Source organism: Schistocerca gregaria, chromosome 3 (genome assembly GCF_023897955.1).
Source record: "Schistocerca gregaria isolate iqSchGreg1 chromosome 3, iqSchGreg1.2, whole genome shotgun sequence".
Lineage (NCBI taxonomy): Eukaryota > Metazoa > Arthropoda > Insecta > Orthoptera > Acrididae > Schistocerca > Schistocerca gregaria.
In genome coordinates this window covers 178,046,549-178,063,806 of record NC_064922.1, presented here as the reverse complement: position 1 = coordinate 178,063,806, position 17,258 = coordinate 178,046,549, and the positions used below count along the sequence as shown (strand labels likewise).

Below are 17,258 nucleotides of genomic sequence, written 5' to 3'. Positions count from 1 at the left end.
TGCATATGCACATACACTGTGTCATAAACATGTGATTGTGCCTATAAGTAACAAAAAGTTTTTACAAGACAATCAATCAAGCACTCCATAAACAAAATGTGGTTTTTTCCAAAAACGTGCACCGTTTCCTGTGTCTTCCGTTAGAAAACGCCAGGAACAAAGATGTCGACTACTGAACAAAATGCTATTTTTGTTTCACAGTTTGTAAGGAGAGAATCTGTTGTTACAGCGCAACTTGCGTTCCATGTTAAATTCTATAATAATCCTCCAAGTGCTAACAACATCTGCAGCTGGTCAGTTTGAAGACACAGGCCGTCTTTGCAAATGGAAGAGTGTGGGGCGACCTAGAGTGACTGAAGAACGTGTTGAACGAGTGGAAGAGTCTTTCTCGCGTAGCCCCTAGAGGTCAATTCGGAAGCCTACTCGTGAATTAGCAGTTCCAGCGACGCTTATTTAAAGACTCGTAAGGTGATGCTTACAACGATCTCCTTATCGTCTGCAGTTGTTACAAGCTCTATAGCCTACAGACTAAGGTTGATGTGCCAATTTTGCAAGCTAAATGTTGCTTGATGCATGATGATAAAGATTTTCTCCATCGTGTCGTCTTCAGTAATATATCGCCATTCCACCTAAGTGGAAATGTGAACACATTTAATATGCGCGTCCGGAGGTCAGCAAATGCTCACGAGATGTTACAGTTGCAACTGATTGTTTTTTGCCGTATCGCGGAGGAGAGTTTATAGATCTTTCCTTTTGGCTGAAGCAACTGTAACTGGTGTTTCTTATCTTGATGCGGTAGAACTACGGCTCTTACCTCAATTGGAAGAAGCTGAATCGTAGAACTTTATTTGGCAGCAAGATCGTGCGCTGCCTCACTGATACATGTTGTATATGATATCTGGATTGTTCGTAAGGGGCCTGATGACAGAACTAGTTTCACATGGGATCTAACGCCACGAGATTTTTACTTTCGGGGTTCATAAAGGAATGGTGTCCACAATGAACGCTTGTAACAAAAACTGCCTGAGACGTTCTGTCATTTGATGTATGACTTGTAACTGTACGTTGAAAATAATAAATGCTATAAAGCCTTAAATTTGCGATATTCACTTTGAAACGCCTGGTAGTTTAAAATAAAATGTTGCATATGAATAATGTCGTAACATGTACCAAATCAGCTCCAGCAACCCTAGGTCACTGCAAATACTTCTCTTTAAAACACAATGTTGTTAAAAACCACAAATTCGGTGTTACTCAGATGCCAGATAATTGCCAGTAATTATCATTTGAAACTGTAACCAGAAAAGTTGTACTTTTGTAACTGTTGAAAATAGACATCGTCTATAAAGACGTGCGTGAAATTCTGCACTGAGTACCTTCCTTCTCAAAACAGACGGCAAAAGAGTTTCACGCTGCAAAGAACTCAAAAAATTTAAAAGAAATCCTACATTTTTACAAAGATATTCTTTTTGTGACGAATCATAGTAGGCTGCACACTAGGAGAGCCAGCAGCCACGCCTATGGCGAGCATCCAGGCTCCCACCAGGCAGACAGCCTCCCCTCCACGCCGCCCCTCATCCCCCCACTCCCTAGCCTCTGGTTCCGCTCCTCGCCACCCGTGCACCACGCGCTGCGAGTGCTACTGCTAACGAAACTCACAGAACGCTTTCCGCAGCGAACAGTTGAGTTACGTAGTCGCTGCGGGATCGATCCATTGCTTCCGTGCTGCCGGGCTCGTTGGTGAAAATCTTTGGCTTTTAAAATTCAATTGTTTCCTGCAACACAGAATGGATACTGCAAGAAATTTAAAACTTTCTTTACGTAGCAATGCATTAAAAACATTACATTGAAGAAAACAGTGCAAGAAACAGTTAAGTGATCGATGCTGGAAGCGCCAGTGAATTGTTCTGTGATTAGTTATTCTCTTCAAATATATTTCAAACTCAAGTTAGTACGTCTTCCAAAGTGAGCAGCGTTTGGTGTTCATCTCTCTGTTCAATTGTAAACTTATCAAGAGTGGAGGGAAGATCAAACTATTCAGCGGTAGCAATAAGAAGTAGACTGTTCGGAAAAGGTGAGTCACAAAGAAATTTATATATTTTTGTGGAAGATTTCGATTGTTAAATCGGAATTTTCGACCTTGTAGTTTGAAGCGTAACTGTTATCTCAAGCGAATAACGGTATTTTCTGCTCATTCTCCGTTACGGCAAGTGTAGAAATATCGGTGCCTCAAATGCGTCTTTTCTATCTAAATCTAGACCTTGAGAAAGCTGTTCATGATCAGCCTGAGAAATTTCTGTAGCCTGTCTTCGGCTTCGTGTACTTTTTTGTGGTCGGTTTATATGCGTTCAAAGGTTCGTCAGTATTCCTAAAGTAAACGTCAGCTGTTATTGGCACCGGTCCAGTACTTCGTAGCGCCTGTCAGTGCAACCAGTTTATCAGCGTCACCTGTCAGATATCGTAGAAAACATGTTAAGTTGAAAATTGAATCTAATCCTTTGTATTCACATTTTATCGTGGTAATGTATCGTCTCTGCTCCGTCAGACAGTAGCAGGTTCATAGATTTCAACTGCTTATCCAAGGGCGAAGTCACCCATGTGAATGTAAATGACGTTGATTGAACAGTTTTCTGGTACATAGAACATTATTTGGTGTACACGGCACCTGTTTGAGTGATCTGTATTGATTTTTCTTTTACCTCGATGTAATTTTACGATGACCTCCATGTCTTCTATTAAAAGACAGAGAAATAAAGGATCGCGGCTAAGCCTTCCTGGCTCTCTCGACGACGTCCACCCCGAAAAACGCCTTACATATACTGAAACTCGTCCATGTGCTACAGTTTTTGTAATTGTTTGTGAAGCTACTAACAAATTATGACGTGGCTCGGTTATGTGAGGCATATTATGTGTCGTGGATTCTGACAAAACATTTCATCGAAATCATCCAGGCAAAGTGTTTCTATTCATGAGCATAGAGGATTGGCTAATTGAATCCAAGAAAAGCACGAAGTTTATTTCAATAAGAGCGTCGTTCTTTGCCTGGATTATTACGTTCTTTACGTGACTTCCGAGGAAGGAGAAAGAAACTTGACAGTTTATTTTTCAAGTTTTATACATCATCATCACAAGAACATTTCGGCATTCTCAGAATCTCACAGTTTATGCTGCTACGATACGCAAAGAATCAACATAGGTGAAGGAAATAGACAACTCCCGCTGCTGTCTGCATTACCCAACGCCGTCTTCTGGCGAGTCGATATTTGTTCGTCGGATGTAACATCACGTTGTGCACCATAACACAACTGGACAAGTTTAATGTGAAGATCGACAGAGGAATTCGCACTTTTTGTGGTGGTGGAAACAATCTAAGTTAAATGAAAGCGTTCTTATTAAACGCTTATAAAATAAGACCCATATTTTCCGCGTTACGTATTAAAAAATAATTCGCTCTCCTGCCCTGTGTTCTGTAGACGCATGATTATCAAATCAATATGGTGATTAATGTTTTATCACGTTTTGGCTATCTCCAACCACGCATTCGGGGGGAAAGCAATACAAAAATGCTGCGGGAATTAGTATTGCTACCGACTTCTTCGTTGTGTTACCTCGTTCGCTACACGGTTCGTGTAAATTTGTAAAACTTCCTGGCAATTGTTTGGGTAAACGCTTCTATTATTTTACATACATTTCAGTGTACACCATCAGGATTCCGATGTGCAGAGAATGACACTGAAAACACGAACACCTAAAACGATGTGTCTGCAAGGTGTCGACTTGGACGATAGTACGCTGGCTGCTCACACAGACAGATGTTGGCTGCATCTACATTTGCATCCATACTCATGGCTGGGGGTACTTCCATTGTTCCTGGTAGTAGGGCTTCTCCCCATTCCATATGTGTACGAAGTAGGGAAAAGAATCCTGCATGCCCACGGTAATCAGGCTAGACTAACCTTGTCGGCGTTTCGCAATGGGACCAATACGTAGTCAAGCGTAGTATGTTCCTAGATTTCTTAGTTAAAAAACATCTTGAACTTCGTAGGTAGATTTTCGCAGGATAGTTGACGTGGTTCTTCAAGCATTTGTCCAAAAGGAATCCAATAGCTGCTAAATATTTTGTGTATTTATCTTCGTTCATACTAGGCCTATCTTTCATTTTCTTCGCTGTGGTAATTCCCAATGCAGTGTCAAGGACATCATGTCACACACGTTTTATTTTCGCATGAGCTTCGTGTCACGAAGAATACATTTCGAACTGAAATAGAGTTTTTTGCTTTGATTGTATTTTGACAGCAAACATACATAAGCTGGTTAATTTAATTGAGTGGCTCCTTTTAACGAAATTCGAAACTGGCGAGGTAATTGTGTTACGTTTAACAATTATTCTTGAGTTTTCCGTTATTTAGGATATCGTAGTTTGAGGGAGCAACTTACTAGTTAATGAACTGGCGGTTTATGACAGGTTAAGTTCGCTTTTGTTATCCATTGAATACGTTGTAGATTCTCCTATAGTATTTCAGAGACCTGTAGGCCGAATGGTCTTATTATGTTACCAATGAAATTCGGATCATGGCATATCCTTGTGTGCAGCAGGCGGTACGCATCGTCTATTTTCCGTACATATGTAGTTATTCATTACGTTTAGTTCTGGTTCGCGCTTCCCTGTGTGTCCCCATATTAATTCTCGTATGAATGTAGGAAATTTGCATCTATAAGGGGCCAGATTTTTCACTAGTTTGATGATTAATGGAAACGGCATGAAAGTAAAAAATTAAATCTTTGACGTTCTTATACTTTTAGAATGACTATAATAGTATGTAAGTGAAACATAAATTCAGTAATAAAATAAAATTTCTGCAATTCATTTTGAGCAGACCTTATTTTCGGAGATTTTCTGACTCATCTGTAAAACAATAACGTTGACATTGTTTTTCTCTAGTATTGAAACATCTTGGCAGTTGTCCGAGCGGCAGTGTGTCTGTGCTCGTTACGGTACTGTGTTCTATGAACTGTCACGTTGGATTTCTAATGACAAATTTTCAGTGTCTGGTTATTTGCTGTAGCAGTAATTGTAATCTGGAGCTAGTGTATCTAGACTAGCTGGCAGCACACAATAATCATTCTATTCGTTTGCTAAACATAGTACTGTATATATAGAGCTAGAGGCAGGAGCGCAAATAATATCGGATTTTGATGTAAGTGACAGCTGAGCTTAACTAAATTAGTTGCTGAGTTTAGTATAAATGTAGAGTATACAGCGCAACGAAAACATTGCGACGAGAATCGCATAAACATCCGCGATAGAGCTGCAAACCGAATAAATGGCTCAAGCGATGCAAGATCATAGACTACTGAATAATAGAAAAGTGTAATGTCGACCAACTCATCTTTGCAGAGTTGGCTACCACATGACGTGCCGTGTGTACAGCAGGATCGCCGATAGAAGCACCCTGGGTAGTTGGTAGGCACCGCTGTTGCCAGCTTTCAACTACGAAGCCCAAACGGCTGAACGCGAAAGAATCGTCGTCAGTAAAGCTGCGACAACATCCTAGGCATTCTTCGCAGCAGGTGATATTGTCTCCCAGGATGTTTATGTTCCCCCTCACAGGACCGTAAATTTCAGAGAGTACTTTGATGAGCTTGGATATGAAATAATGCACTTCTTCTGTCCTTAATCACTGGATGGTGTTACCGAGTCAGTGAGGTCTGTATTGGGAAAAACAGTTGACACTTTCTAACCTCATCCCTTATCTTTCAACGAAAGGTAACAGTTTTACTTTGCGAGGAGTGGTTCAAAATTCCATTGACCTCCACTCAAGGTTTTTGTAGGTCATGTCCACTATTGGATAAAGCGGCTCTGCCAGACTTGGACGTGCATTCTAATCTTTAACTATAGTCATCAACTAAACTCATCCTCTTTTATATTTCCTAATTTTTTGGAATCGAAAAAAGGAACGTTCTTCGCCCATCCATTCGCCGGGCTACATGTCACGCCCACATCCACATCATTTTCGTTACAGCTTTACTACGATTCGTGACAGCCGATCGAATTTCTCGTTTTTTAGCGTCGTCGTCGTTACGCGATATGCGTGATGGAGGAACTGATTTGGAATGTGAGCAGTAAATTTGTGTGATTAAGGCTGTCCCCGATGCACAACGTCTCCGACAGCAGTTGGTTGAGCGTCGCCGTGGCCTCTCATGGTAACTAAAGGAAAGCCTTGAAAAATGTGCAGCCCTTCTTTAATCTTTTGTATCACTTCCATCAAAAGACGGTTTTGTTAACTACGTCTTTCGTTCGTGAATTGTAATTCGTAAGGGCTCTTTACAATGAATCCCGAGTATGGCATCTTCCTTTCCAACAGATATACACTCCTGGAAATTGAAATAAGAACACCGTGAATTCATTTTCCCAGGAAGGGGAAATTTTATTGACACATTCCTGGGGTCAGATACATTACATGATCACACTGACAGAACCACAGGCACATAGACACAGGCAACAGATCATGAACAATGTCGGCACTAGTACAGTGTATATCCACCTTTCGCAGCAATGCAGGCTGCTATTCTCCCATGGAGACGATCGTAGAGATGTTGGATGTAGTCCTGTGGAACGGCTTGCCATGCCATTTCCACCTGGCGCCTCAGTTGGACCAGCGTTCGTGCTCGACGTGAAGACCGCGTGAGACGACGCATCATCCAGTCCCAAATATGCTCAATGGGGGACAGATCCGGAGATCTTGCTGCCCAGGGTAGTTGACTTACACCTTCTAGAGCACGTTGGGTGGCACGGGATACATGCGGACGTGCATTGTCCTGTTGGAACAACAAGTTCCCTTGCCGGTCTAGGAATGGTAGAACGATGGGTTCGATGACGGTTTGGAAGTACCGTGCACTATTCAGTGTCCCCTCGACGATCACCAGAGGTGTACGGCCAGTGTAGGAGATAACTCCCCACACCATGATGCCGGGTGTTGGCCCTGTGTGCCTCGGTCGTATGCAGTCCTGATTGTGGCGCTCACCTGCACGGCGCCAAACACGCATACGACCATCATTGGCACCAAGGCAGAAGCGACTCTCATCGCTGAAGACGACACGTCTCCATTCGTCCCTCCATTCACGCCTGTCGCGACACCACTGGAGCGGGCTGCACGATGTTGGGGCGTGAGCGGAAGACGGCCTAACGGTGTGCGGGACCGTAGCCCAGCTTCATGGAGACGGTTGCGAATGGTCCTCGCCGATACCCCAGGAGCAACAGTGTCCCTAATTTGCTGGGAAGTGGCGGTGCGGTCCCCTACGGCACTGCGTAGGATCCTACGGTCTTGGCGTGCATCCGTGCGTCGCTGCGGTCCGGTCCCAGGTCGACGGGCACGTGCACCTTTCGCCGACCACTGGCGACAACATCGATGTACTGTGGAGACCTCACGCCCCACGTGTTGAGCAATTCGGCGGTACGTCCACCCGGCCTCCCGCATGCCCACTATACGCCCTCGCTCAAAGTCCGTCAACTGCACATACGGCACGTGCACCTTCCGCCGACCACTGGCGACAACATCGATGTACTGTGGAGACCTCACGCCCCACGTGTTGAGCAATTCGGCGGTACGTCCACCCGGCCTCCCGCATGCCCACTATACGCCCTCGCTCAAAGTCCGTCAACTGCACATACGGTTCACGTCCACGCTCTCGCGGCATGCTACCAGTGTTAAAGACTGCGATGGAGCTCCGTATGCCACGGCAAACTGGCTGACACTGACGGCGGCGGTGCACAAATGCTGCGCAGCCAGCGCCATTCGACGGCCAACACCGCGGTTCCTGGTGTGTCCGCTGTGCCGTGCGTGTGATCATTGCTTGTACAGCCCTCTCGCAGTGTCCGGAGCAAGTATGGTGGGTCTGACACACCGGTGTCAATGTGTTCTTTTTTCCATTTCCAGGAGTGTATTTGTGTGGCCGCTCCATATTAAATCGCTTTCGGTAAAGATAATCGTAGATATTTGAATTTGGTTATGCATTCCAGTGTTTGATGTCCGATTGCTCTTTCTAACGCGTATCCTAGCACTAGACGTTGATCGTCTGTAAGTTACCATGCATTTGTATTTTAATAAACATGTTGCATTACTGTACACAACTTAATAGTCTGCCAACAACGTAGAAAGACTTTTAGAAGTTTTTCTTCACAACAGCGGCCCTTTCACACAACTGTGAAGTATACCGACTCACAGTACCTTCATCCCGGGCGATGCCACACTATGGAGAGCGACATACAGATTTCACGTGTTAAATGCTGGCACACAGCAGTCGTCAACTTAGTAAGAAAGTCAAAAGAATATGACTCATATTAGAAACACTTTCACAATCCTAACTTCGCTATTTTCTGCTCTCTAGATCTCATGATCGATCAGGGTAAGCTGGGTTTCACTTCATCAGTGCTTGCAGCAGCCCCGTTGATTCCTACAAGGGAGTTGTTCATTCTCCGTAAAGTGTGAATATTTAGCAGCGAAGATAAAAAAAAATGACAGTATTAATGGCGACGAAGATGACCAGCGAATGGTTTCCATGTTTAGGATAGCCAGACATAGTAGTGCTGTTTATTTGGGTATCGCCGATCCGTGTAATATTGATTCTGATGACCATCGCCATTGGAATTGTTCAGTTGTGTTTTGAAGAAGAATTATTATCCTATAAATATAGCGTAAATAAAACTGAGACGATAAAACTTATGCCTATTCCTTTAATGATTTCTCCCTTTGCCCTCACAACAGGTTGTTCGATCTTAATCCGGGGTCTGAGTCATGCTTTCTTATCTGACCTTCCGCAAACTATTCGCATCTCCAGTCTGAAGAAGTAAGAAGCCCCAAAAGGAAGATGTTGTTGTAGTCGGAGTCTAGTAGTATTCTACAGTAAATGCCAGTGCGATCGTACTTTCCCAGTAGCTTCATAACAAGACAAATGTCCAACTGCCACACTTCAGTCGTGCCTAGTTTTTGTCGAGGTATGTACGTGCGCTGTATTTTATCCGGCATGGCAGCTCGCGCTAGACAAGTCAACCGTGTAGCTTACAGTGGCTCCGCTGAACTGGTTTTGGAGGGTATGTACTTGCGGCGTTGCGCAGTAGTTGTAAGCCAAGACTGCGGGTTCTCGCGGTAGCGGATACCCTAATTGCTTCGCTCCAACGCCGACTTCGGGTAGAAAACCGGATTACCAGTTCACTTATATAGGAGTAATAACTTCAATTAAATGAGCCCGTCCGGCTTCCTCGTTACAAGATTTTCAGGTTTGAGCTAAAAGAGAACGTCGTGCAGAAGTCTACTCCAGCGTAACAAGTAAGGGATATCTTGCCTAAATTTCTCCTGTTTTTCTCTTTTCTTCGCAACGGTATCTTGTCAATATCGAAGTCTCCTCTAACGTGTTTGTCTCCCACTACCTTGTTGGGAGCAGTGGATAAAACTGTGTACATTGCTAATTTTTCATAACACATTTAGACTGTCGTGTGAATGTCAATCTCCAGGTAAGCTGCTGGATACGTTATGTGTCATTAAACTGATGCACTCAAAATCATAATGCACACACACATACTGCCCAACTAAAAGGTGAAGCATCCAAAAAGGTTGGAGGAAATTTAATGGAGCTTCACAAATTGAGAGGGTATGTAATGTTTTTTCAGTGATTACAAAATCTAGTCGAACTTACAAAGAACTTGGCTGTCTGAGCCTACTTGCCAGAATGACATGTGGCCTGGATGTAGGCACTGGTTCGTTTGGGAAGGGTGTCATAAAGTCGTTATATCCTCTCCTGAGTCAAACTGGTTGTCAACATTTGTAACTGGTCCTTGCCATTCTGGATACTGGTACTAAGATGGAGTTGACCTTCGAGCTGGTGCCAAACATGTCCTATAAGAACAGATCTGGATATCTTGATGGCATCATGCAAACAGTTCGTAGTGTACCAGCACTGAACTGTTGAAAAATGACACCAGGAGCATAAGATGTAACATTTATGAGGCACGCAGGATGCCTGTGGCTTACCGTTGAGACGTCAGACTTCTCTACCAGCCGTGATCTGAAGTCATGCAGGATGCCCCTCCACATGACGCCAAGAGTCACATCGCTGTGCCTTTTCAAAACATTGAAAGTATGGAACCTCTACCCATGTAGCCGTACTCGCTGACTATGGTCATCTGGGGTTGTGGAGAACCGCGATTCATCACTGAACGCATGCGACGCCGCCTACCAGTAGCCCATGTTTCCCGGTATTGGTACCGCTCTAAACACCACCGTTCGTGTTGCGGTATACCAGCCCACGCATGTGCCATCAATTTCCTAGTCCGGCCGCTGCTAGGCTCCGACCAGTAGGGCGAGATGGCACAGAATATTGAAGGGCGTTCATTAGTTGTTCTCGGATGGCAGGCGCCGATGTGAAAGGGTGACGATGGGCTTGGAGCGCAATATGGCGACCCTTCCATGTGATGGTCAGACGAGGTCGACCGGTACATTGACGTTGAGTGTGCCTGCCCTAATGTTCTCATGCAGTCCAACGTCGGGCCAACGGCACATACGAATGTCCTATAAATATGGATATTGCACTGCCTAATGGACACCCACAATGAGGTGTGTTCAAAGTCTGCCAGCCGCCGATACTCAGTCTCACATGAGTACACGACATATCTGTGTCTGTCACAGTTATCACTCAAACATCTGTCGCTATTCATGCCCCTCGTATACCCTACCAGACCTGGTAACAACGCTAACACTAACAAAGCTAATACCTATCACAGAGAATCGCAACTCTTATCATATACATACACGCCGATAGCGTGTGTGTGTGTGTGTGTGTGTGTGTGTGTGTGTGTGTGTACTTAGCTACATTGATATCCGACTATGTCTTCTGAGTGCTTCAATTCTTTTATCAGGCAGTGTATATATACAGTGTGAATCAAAATACACGCACTCGGACACCACAGCTTGATTCTTTGCGGAGTGGATCATGCACTTCAGAGAAAGGTGCTTTGGCAACACTGTAAAAGCGTTTGCACCCTCTGTTCTGTGTCAGGTAACTGTCTGCCTCCGTCGCTGAGTAGTCAGCATGGCTGACTGTCATGCGGGGGATCCGGGCTCGATTCCCGGTAGAGCGTGATATTTTCCTTGGTGGGAGCTCTAAAACGGAGTGCACTCAGCTCCGTGAGACCAGCTAAGGAGCTACTAGACCGATTAGTAACTGTTCCAAGGCCAAGAAACCCGGCGACGACCGGGAGAGCGGTTTGCTGATCACGTGCCTCTCCGGATCTCATCCAATGGCGTCATTGGCTGAGGGTGACTCGGCGGTCGGTCGGCCCTATTTGTCCGCCTGGTACCTAATAGTTACATGTGTTTTCTATAAAACTTGCAATTGTTATATAGCAATTAAGAAGTTAAATAACATATCACATTGCTTAAAATTAGAAGACAGAATTAAAAAATTACAAATAGACGTGGAATCGAACGCAAGTGATCAGACGCAAAACGTCACTAACTTGACAGCACTGGTACACGGTATACAATTAAGATCCTTGACGACCATTTTCTACCGGAAATACGCAAGTGACGAAATTTTTGTGGACTTTTTCCGTACATATTGGTAGTGCGCATACAGTATATTTCACTTGTACAAATCCTGCATGAAGTGATACAACGGCCCTCGCAGTACAGTACAGTTAAACTGCCTCCGTTGCGGAAAAATTTCGAAAGATATTCTCGTAAATTCGATCGATCATTTCACTAACGAGATGATAAAACGATCACAAACAAGTAAGCGAAGCGCATGCAGGTGGCAAACTCAGAATGCTGTCCTTGAAGTGACTGAATGCACAGGCCAGCAGTTTATTCTTGATAACGGCAGCTGCGCAAGATGTAAAATGCCCTCTGACCTTTTCTGCAGCGCCACATCGGCTGCTGGGCAGGTGGATGTACGCCTAGGGGATTATCGAGTACATAGACGAAGTGCAATCCGAGTACTTACGTCGAAACCTGTTCTGCCACGAGATGCTTACTTGCTCCAAATTTGTCATCAAATGTTAGACGATACGTAATTTTAATCTTGTCTTTGGGTTTCAAACCAAATTAAAATTATATAATTTTTCTCCGTACACTTTATTTTACAGGTCTGTCTTGATCACACAAACTTCTACACTTCACTATTGCCGGTTTCGGCTACTGCCGTATTCAGATATGTTCCAAACAGAAACAGTGGTGTCATGACTCATCTTAGGTTAACTACAAGAGATAGAAGGCGTACTCTTAGCTTATTTACGAAGACGACGGCTACTTATACGACTATAAATGTGAAATCCTGCCACCGCAAGAAGCATAAATGGGCCGTGATCAACAGGATGCTAAAACTAATCACTCACCCGTAACGACGATGAAGTGAAAGAATTCAATGCAATTAGACTTGTGGCCAAATCAAACGGGTACAAGGACCGTCATCCAATGAAACTTTGTAATAAACGGAAGTAAAAAATACGTGACAAGAAGAAGACAATAGATCCAGAGAGCAAGAAGTTGTTTATTTGCCATACACTACTGCATTTTCCGACAGAATTGCATAAGCTTATAGAAAAACGAAAGTTGCAATTGATTGTAGGCTACGCCACAAAGTTGGCAACACAGCAACAAAAGTTTAGGATCTTTGCTAAATCTAATCACTCACCCGTAACGACGATGAAGTGGAAGAATTCAGTGTGATTAGACTTGTGGCCAAATCAATCGGGTACAAGGACCGTCACCCAGTGAAACTTTATAATAAACTGAAGTCAAAAATACGCGACAAGAAGGAGACAATAGACCCAGAGAGCAAGAAGTTGTTGATATGCCATACAATAGTGCATTTTCCAACAGAATTGCATAATACTTACAGAAAAACGAAAGTGAAAATTGGATTCCAAACGAAGGTTACAATTGGTTCTAGGCTACGCCACAAATTAATTGTTGGTAAGGCGGGTGCCAGGTTGAGATTCATTGGGAGAGTCCTTAGAAAATGTAGTCCATTAACAAAGGAGGTGGCTTACAAAACACTTGTTCGGTCTATACTTGAGTATTGCTCATCAGTGTGGGATCCGTACCTGGTCGGGTTGACGGAGGAGATAGAGAAGATCCAAAGAAGAGCGGCGCGTTTCGTCATAGGGTTATTTGGTAAGCGTGATAGCGTTACGGAGATGTTTAGCAAACTCAAGAGGCAGACCCTGCAAAGGAGGCGTTCTGCATCGCTGTGTAGCTTGCTGTCCAGGTTTAGAGAGGGTGCGTTTCTGGATGAGGTATCGAATATATTGCTTCCCCCTCCCCTACTTATACCTCCCGGGGAAATCATGAATGTAAAATTAGAGAGATTCGAACGCGCACGGAGGCTTTCCGGCAGTCGTTCTTCCCGCGAACCATACGCGACTGGAACAGGAAAGGGAGGAATTACAGTGGCACGTAAAGTGCCCTCCGCCACACACCGTTGGGTGGCTTGCGGAGTATAAATGTAGATGTAGATGTTAACCATTAAATTTGCGATACTGGTTACTCATGTACCCCAGCTATGCTCTCTGCTCACGTACCCTAGGTATACTGCCCTCTGCTGGCCTCAGTTATTTGTATCATTACCAGACGCATACAGGTCATCACCAGCGCTTACTATGTACCTACATGTATGATTTGATGTTGATACCTACATCAGAATATTTTATCGTATGTATGGCTGAGATGCATGGCTGTAAATAATTTTTTTTTTATTTTTGTTATGTATCACCAGGCCTGTTATAGATTTAGCTTTAGCTAATTGAACTTAGTAGGTTACACCACTGTTTTTTTGGAACAGATCTTAAGATGGCAGTAGCCGATACTCGTAATAGTGAAGTGTAGAAGTTGGTGTGATCCATAAAATGGCACAATATGATGACGGACTCTTTTTCAAATGTTATGCCTCCAATTTGTTATTATAGTTTTTCAGTGCTACTGTTCAGTGACACCTTCGTTGGTGCTGTAATTAATATTTTAAGTGTAGAGAAACTATATCAAACTGGCATCCATTGCACAGTTTGCTTATCCTGTATGTCTGTGACAGCCTAACTTTCCGCAAGATGTGCTACCCATCATATTCGATTCGTGTGCTCTTATCACTCCATTGGAAGCCCTGTTCGTATAGCTTAAGGCACAGAGCCCTAACTTGTGGGACCAGGAGGTGAGCCAGACCCATATCTAATCACTGCGCCAGATAAACGACCCGCTGGTCTAAGTACACTGCCTTGCCTGAGTGTGACATTAGGTGACTTTTCACGCTGGCGTAGAGACAATTTTTGAGTTAGTTCTCCACTTACGCCTCCGAAACACATTAAAGGAGCAATAAAAAGTTGGAGTACGCACGTAACAAATTTTACAAGATCCACAGACATTATGCATTCATCGTTTCTCATTAAGGGTAACTGAAGAGACGACGATAGCAGCGGTGTTTGTTCAGAATTAAAGTAAAACAGTTAGCAAATTACAGGCAAGCAGTTGACCGTCATTGACACATCCCATAACGGCAAAACAATAAAAGAGAAAGAAATCACACCATTGCAGTTAATTCCCGTTTCTTGATGACACGTTCGCTCCTTAACGCTGGGCATTCATCGAGCGTAGTCAGCACATAACGCGGTGGAATTCACTTCCTTAGTTTCTGCTTTTATATTAATCAGCACGAAACATTTTTCCACTGCTCGACGATGCTGTTTATAGCTGATGTGTGGATATAGGTGACCGGCGAATAACTCGGGAGTTTCAAGAGTAGTGTGCTCCCTCCGTTAACTCCTGTACTCTCATAGGAGGCGACAAGTTTAGGTGGCCTCCGGAGAAAAAGGAGCAGGCGGTTACCTCGAGGACAACTGATTTGTTAGAACCACGTTAACAGCGCTCGTCGTCCTCTGGAGACCAAACCAAGTGGCCCCTTGTGGGCTGCGCGCGTTCCATCACGCACACGATCGGTAACGACGGGTTATAACGTCAATTACAGTAGAAACTAAATAATCAAGAATGCTTTGAGAATCAATAAAATATTGCGATTCCGTCCGCACTAGGAGCTTAGATTTCTCTATAAGGGTATGTGATCCCAATCCAATTTTCTTTACAACCTTTCTTGATTGAAAACGTCACTCTTCTTCTAGCGTCACGGACATTTTTTATTTTTATCTTATTTTAACCCAAATCATTGTGAAACGCACCCCTCCCACAAATGTTCGAAGAATTATCACTACCGAGCGAGGTGGCGCAGTGGTTAGACACTGGACTCGCATTCGGGAGGACGACGGTTCAATCCCGCGTCCGGCCATCCTGATTTAGGTTTTCCGTGATTTCCCTAAATAGCTCCAGGCAAATGTCGGGATGGTTCCTTTCAAAGGGCACGGCCTACTTCCTTCCCCGTCCTTCCCTAATCCGATGAGACCGATGACCTCGCTGTCTGGTCTCCTTCTCCAAAACAACCCCCGCCCCCCAATTATCACTGCCATTGACATTATGCATTGCACGCGATGCCGATACCCGGCAAACATTTTATTGTGAGGTATGGATAAATCTTCTCTCGTATTTCTATCAGATTATTTTAACAAGCGTTGCCCAGCCTCATTTTAACCCGTTGGGTTCTGTTAATTAGTCTGCGCTTCCGTATTACTGATGTCAATCGTGTTGATATGTGATGGCAATAGGGAAACATCCGATTACTGGAACGCAAGTTATACCCAGCTTGCTGTTGCCACTAAAATGGCTACCAGTTTCAGTCAACGCACTGGAATCTTCTCAGTCGCAGGATAACAGTTAAAAGGCCAGTGCCCGTAGTCACCCATAGGTATATACGTTAAGACGTTCGCTGGAGTGGCCTTTTCCCTCAGAAGCTACATAAATATTCTCTTGCAAACAAAACACCACTTTCTTTTGCATTATTGTAATAGTTTCCCAGACGCATTTCACCTTCTGTATGAAAGAATACGTCAGTGGATGTTTTGGAATAATGTACAGTTTTGTTCGTGTATTTATTGATCATAGATCTGAAATAGTTGTTCTAATTTTTTTTTTGTATAAACAAAATTGTACTCACAGGTATTTTTTGCTTGTTCTGGCGGTTGCTCCTTTTCCTCTCATGTAATCACAGGTTGAAAGACGAGTTTCCACTTACGTCCCAAAATTCAGCACGCATGCTCGTCAAAACTTCCGACATCTTGCTATCCCAGACAATTTCGTACGTAATGCTAGTACTTCAGTAGTGACCTTCGAATTATTTAAGACGAATAAACCGCGAATTGCGACGATTTTGCCGAAAGAACTATTTGTTTACTTGCAGTACTGAGGTCATCAGTCCCCTAGAACTTAGAACTAATTAAACCCAACTAACCTAAGGACACCACACACATTCATGGCCGAGGCAGGATTCGAACCTGCGATCATAGCGGTCGCTCGGCTCCAGACTGTAGCGCCTAGAACCGCTCGGCCACTTCGGCCGGCTTACTTGCAGTCTGCTGCCTTGTTTATGTGTTGAACATTGCTAAAAATTTGTTTGCTACTCTTTGTTCTCTCCCCCAACCGCTCTGCGCACCCAAGTGTGTTTGTGTGGCCTTGGCTGCAGTGGTAACATCGGTTCCCGTTATATCACCGAAGCTAACCGCTGTCGAGTTTGGCTAGTACTTGGATGGGTCACGGTCTGGTTGTGCCGAGCGTGTTGACAAGCGGGGTACATTCTGTCCTTGTGTGACCAGTTTGAAGGTATTTGATTAGTAAGTAGCGGCTCCGGTCACGAAAACTGTCAACGTGCGGATGAGCGGTGTGTTGACCACATGCCACATCCAATGACGTTGTCGGCTGGGATGACGCAGCGATCGGTCGGTAGCATTGGGTCTTCCGTGGTCCTCTTCGGACGGAGTTTGGTTTCGTGTGTGTGTGCGCGCGCGATCGCGAGAAGATGTTTTGTTTGTAAACGAATATGTAAACACGATAGTTTACATGCAGACGACGCAAGATTTTTATCAATTTAATGATGGCCGCGTGAGAAGATGAGCTGTGTGTAGGAATACTGGACTTAACAATAGTCCTCGCGTAGGACTCGTGAGAGCAGTGTTTGCCAGCGCGGCGCATCCGGGAGCGGCTGGCAGGCGCTTCGCTGTTTACCTGCGAGGCTGCGCGGCTCGGCGTGGCGTGGCGGTCGTCGACTCCCGGCTCCTCCCCCTCCCCCATCCCCACCCCCGAGCACGGTGCGTGTGCGTGCCAGGCAGCGGT

The 17,258-nt window shown here is 44.4% G+C and overlaps 1 protein-coding gene across 1 annotated transcript in view; it reads left to right on the top strand.

The window, feature by feature from the left end:
* Positions 1-1,654: 1,654 nt before the first annotated feature.
* The window catches only part of LOC126356099 (E3 ubiquitin-protein ligase RNF144A), a 429,688-nt gene continuing 414,084 nt past the window's right edge, over positions 1,655-17,258 (top strand). The window contains exon 1 of the mRNA XM_050006793.1: positions 1,655-2,074. The gene's annotated coding sequence lies outside the window, so the exon portion shown is untranslated. The remainder of the gene's footprint in view (positions 2,075-17,258) is intronic.